We start from the raw sequence: 5,284 nt of genomic DNA, 5'->3' as shown, positions 1-5,284 counted from the left end.
GCCGCGATCTGGAGGGAAAAGTTGAGTTTTCCCAGTCAGCGGTGGGGAGGGGACAGCGAGGGACCAAATTCCCTCCGACTCCGCTTGGATCCGTGGTGGCCGCAGCCTAGAAGCCGCCCCAGGAGGGTCTTGGTTTCCTGCTTGCAGCTCGGCGGTCTTTGCAGGAAGGAATTTTCCCGGGCGCCCGGTGCGGGGCGAGATACCCCTGGCCTCCTGGGATGGGCAGCCGGTGAGGCTGCAGAGGACCCGAGCCGAGGTGCAGGGGAAAATAAAGAGGCACGTGTGCCGGGAAAGTGATTTTTTTTTTTAAGCGTCGGATGTAAATTCGCTTTCTGGTTTTATTAATACCTGATACGCTGGTGCTCAAACTCGAGACTCCCACTTTATTTTTCTCCTCCCTCTGCCCAAGGTTGAACTCGCCTTACACCTGTAACCGGTGGACTTCCCTACACACCTTTGCAAGTCTTCCTGTGCTGACCAGCGCCTTCAAAGCAGGGTCTTCCGCCTTTACTTTTGGAAAAGCTTTTTATTTTGAAATACTTGGCAGACTTACAAAAGACTTCCCCTCACACTTGACATGATTGACAAAAGGTCTGAAATGCTTCATCTATGGTCTGCTTTGCTACGAAAAAAGAATTGGGGGGTGCTTACAAAAATATGTAGAATGTAAAAAGATTGAAATATATATATATAATATATATGAATATATATATATGAATTTAATTCACCAGCATGCCTACTGTGCGTGCCTACTGTGCGCTGGGAGTGTGACAAGCTGGGAGGTAGCTGGGGTGCAGGGAGAGGAGGTGGAGCCAGGAGGTGGTGAAGTTTGCCAGGATGCAGGCAGAGCCCTACTTTTTGTGTTCCCGGGTCTGCTCTACCCAGCTGGTCTCCTCTTGCACGTTTCTGGAGATGAGTTGTAAATTATGCTGGAGCTTCCTAGCAGCAAGTACCAAAAGTTCCTAATTGTTAGGCTCCTACAATTTTATTTTGCTTTTTTTTTTTTAAACCAACCGTTTAAAAACAATAACATCTCAAGGTTTCCAGTTTATCTGGAAAAATCTGAAGGTCTGGCAACACGGGGCCTGCTTTCCCAGTTGGAACTGGGCAGTGGTCATCCTTTTATCTAGGGCACGTGAGCCCAAATTTGTTCCACCTCTCCCTGTTGTAATATTTGCCCCCCTACCTTCAGTCATGGGTGTTACCTGCTGGCCCTCCAGGCATTTGGCTGAGTAATCACTGTGCTGGGGTGTGTGTGGCAGGGGAGAAGGACAGTTTCTGGACGTGAAAGGTGGTCGTCAAGTATTCCCATCTCCCCAGCTGTTGGCACTGTTTCCTGCAAGATGAACACCAGGAACCTGGGAAGACAGAAGAACCCTAGGATGAAGTCATCCTGCTGGAATGACCTGGCATTCAGGCTGACTGCGGCCCGCCCCATGGGGAACCTATCTCCACTGCTATGGCCAGCTATTTTTTTCGAGCCAGGCTCTCGCTCTGTTGCCCAGGCTGGAGTGCAGTGGCGCAATCACTGCACTGATCCTCCCACCTCAGCCTAGAAGTAGCTGGGACTACAGGCATGTGCCACCACGCCTAGCTAATTTCTAAATTTTTTTTGTAGAGATAGGGTCTCTACAATTGCTTGAGCCCAGGCTGGTCTTAAGCTCCTGGACTCAGGCGATCCTCCTGTCTCAGCCTCCCAAAGTGTTAGGATTACAGATGTGAGCCACTGTGTTGGGCCTTTGCCCAGCTATTTTGATGCCCAGACCTGCTTCACCTTTGTGTATGGTGCCAGGGGGCTTCCTGAGCTTGGTGTATTTTTGTTGTGTGTTTGTTTTTTAAGTTGGGAGTTGTTTGCGGGGGGGAAATTGTCTTTCTCCTGACATTCAACGCCAGACAACTTATATGCATCCACTAGCTACCTTGGATTGTAAATCCTAGGTTATTCTTGGGAAAAGTTGCTTAAAAAAAATAAATAAATGTTTGGGTATAACTCTTACTCTGTAAATAATAATACATGGGCAGCATCAGGGAGTTTATATTACTCCCTCTTCTGTTCCCTATTATGCATTTAAGGTTGGGGGCAAGAAGGACCCTCTGGACACCATATAAATGATCTCTAAAATTGTTACTATATTTTATTATTGCATCCTGTCTGGAGACCAGAGTAAAGTGACCTGAGTGACAATCCCACATCTCCCAGTGATTTGCTTGGGACTTTAAGTGAATAATTTAATCTTCCTAAATCTCAATTTTCTCAATAGTAAAGTGAGGAGGTATAGGATTGCCAGGCAAGAACTACCCCTTCTATGTCTATGTCAGACATCACTAATCGATGACTGTGTTCTTTTCCACTGAGCCAGGACTCAAACTCAAACCCAGCCCATAGGGCAGTCACAGATCTGGACTAGATGATCTCCAAAGGCACCTTCAGATACGGTGGTTTAAAAAAGAATGGAGTAAGCCAAGCCAGGAGAAGCCTTCAAATGGTTTCTTTTGTGATCATGTCATTCTATGCGTTGGAGGAGAAGACAATGTTAGCTGAAGTTCCAATACTAAAGTTTCACCAGGGCTTTTTTCCAAGCCACTGTTCCTGTATTTCCTTGCCAAGGAGTTAGGCAAGGGGCAGGTCTGCAGGTCGCATGTTGCATCTATAACTCTAAAGTTCATCTTCCTTTCTATCGTGGGGGTTGCCACTGGAGAATTTGGGTTTTCAGTCCTAATAATTTAAAAAGAATTCTTGGCCGGGCGCGGTGGCTCCCGCCTGTAATCCCAGCACTTCGGGAGGCCAAGGTGGGCGGATTACCTGAGGTCAGGAGTTCAAGACCGGCCTGGCCAACATGGTGAAACCCATCTCTACAAAAATTCAAAAAATTAGCGGGACATGATGGCGGGTGCCTGTAATCCCAGCTACTCAGGAGACTGAGGCGGGAGAATTGCTTGAACCCGGAAGGCAGAGGTTGTAGTAAGCTGAGATTGAGCCATTGCACTCAACAGAGTGAGACTTCATCTCAAAAAATAAATGAAGACATAAAAAGAATTCTTACCTGCTCTTTTTTTTTTTTTTTTTTTTATTCCGAGACAGAGTCTTTTTCTGTTACCCAGGCTGGAATGCAGTGGGGTGATCTTGGCTCACTGCAACCTCCACCTCCCCGGTACAAGTGATTCTCCTGCCTCAGCCTCCTGAGTAGGTGGGATTACAGGCATGTGCCACCACGCCTGGCTAATTTTTTGTATTTTTAGTAGAAACTGGGTTTCACCATGTTAGCCAGGCTGGTCTCGAGCTCCTGACCTCAGGTGATCTGCCGCCTCGGCCTCCCAAAGTGCTGGGATTATAGGCAGGAGCCACCGCACTCGGCCATTCCGCTAATATTTGTGTTTTTAAGTAGCGACGAGGTTTCACCATGTTGGCCAGGCCGGTCTCGAACTCTTGACCTCAAATGATCCACCTGCCTCGGCCTCCCAAAGCGCTGGGATTACAGGTGTGAGCCATCGCCCCCGGCCCTCACCTGCTTTTTAAAGTGATTGTTCAGAAGCATTTCTTGCTGTTTTGGAATCTCTATCATTAGATGACATTCTCCACCTTTCAGCAAGTGGCTTAGTTTTTAAAATTTGGTTTTTTTTCTCCATCCTGACTTGGCTCAAAAGTCTTTTGGGAATGGCGTGGCCAAAATGGTGAGAGAATCAGAACTTCTTGGGGTCCAGGCTGGCTTCAGATCTCTCAAAGGGAGCCCTTCTAACCAGACAAGAGGCCAAATACAGATAATGATTACTCTTTCACTTAAACGGGAAGGATTGCCAGGGGCAGGTGGCAGTTTATTTTTTCTATAACAGCTGTATTCAGATACAATTTACATGCCACAAAATTCACCCTTTTAAAGTGTACGACTCAGGGGATTTTAGTGTATTCCAAGGTTACATAGCCATCACCACTAATTCATTTTTATCACCCCAACAGGTTCTGCCCGTCTTCCTATTCCTGCAGCCTCTTTGTATTTGGGTCTTGATTGTGGAGGGGGCTGGACAATTGTGAAACTTCTCAGCAAAATGGGTTGCATTTGCTTCTTGTTACCTAGTGACAGTCTAATGCCCGTTAGCACCTGTCAGTCTTTTTTATGAGACAGGGTCGGCTGGATGAGGTGGCTCACGCCTGTAATCCCAGCACTTTGGGAGCCCGAAGTGGGTCTGAGTGGAATGCTTGAGTTCAGGAGTTCAAGACCAGCCTGGGCAACATAGTGAGACCTCCCCCCTGCCCCCCGCCCCATCTCTAAAAAAGAAAAAAAAATTATTTACATTAAACAAACAAAAAAAAGAGACAGAGTATCTCTCTGTTGCCCAGGCTGGAGTGCAGTGTCACGATCGTGGCTCACTGCAGCTTCAGTCTCCTGGATTCAAGTGATCCTCCCACCTCAGCCTCCCAAAGCCCTGGGATTATAGGCCTGAACCACCACACCTGGACACCTGTCAGTCTTGAGTGGTCATCAGAATCACCTGGAGGGCTTGTTAAACCACAGATGCTGGACCAGGTGTAGTGGATCACTCCTGTAATCCCAGCACTTTGGGAGGCTGAGGTGGGAGGAATGCTTGAAGTCAGGAGTTCAGGACTGTCCAGGACAACAGAGTGAGACCCACCCCACCCCCCATCTCTTTAAAAAAAAAAAAAAAGTTAAATAATTGCTGATTTGTTCAAAATAAATAAATAAAACAAAAAGGGCCGCTGCTCTCCCACAGTTTCTGATTTGGGTGTTTTGGGGTGAGGTTTGATAATTTGTGTTTCTAACACTCTGCGGCCGCTGATCTGGGCTTTTGAACGTGTTCCGTTTGCCTGGGAACCCATCCTCACCTTTCCTTGGCTGATTCTGCTTGTCCATCAGATCTCAGTTTGGCTTCCTGGGGGAAGTGTTTCCTGACATTTGCCCTAGTTGGACTTAGGAGCCCTTTCTCTGAGGCCTTATCTTGGTGTTTATCACACTGCATTGTAATTGCCAGTTTATTGTCTCTTTTCTTCACTAGACTGTGAACTCTTGGAGGTTTCTGTGTGTTGTGTCCACCATGGGGTTCCCAGTGCCTTGCCCAATGTGGGCACACAGTCCCTACTGCCAGTCCATTCTTGCGTGGAGCTTCTGAGAGAACTTGAACTCTAGGGCCGTTTGAGATGAGGGGAGAGGGAGAGGCAGAGAGAGCAGCAGGACAGTGGAAGCAAAGCCAAAGCCCTCTTCTTTCTACCCCTTCTGGGTTTCTAGGCAAATAAAGCCACTTGGGTTCTCTTTTTTTTTTTTTTTTTTTT

This window comes from Mandrillus leucophaeus, unplaced genomic scaffold (genome assembly GCF_000951045.1).
Source record: "Mandrillus leucophaeus isolate KB7577 unplaced genomic scaffold, Mleu.le_1.0 Scaffold7, whole genome shotgun sequence".
Classification (NCBI taxonomy): Eukaryota; Metazoa; Chordata; class Mammalia; order Primates; family Cercopithecidae; genus Mandrillus; species Mandrillus leucophaeus.
The sequence above is the reverse complement of the archived record's forward strand: the minus strand, read 5'-3'. Positions refer to the sequence as shown.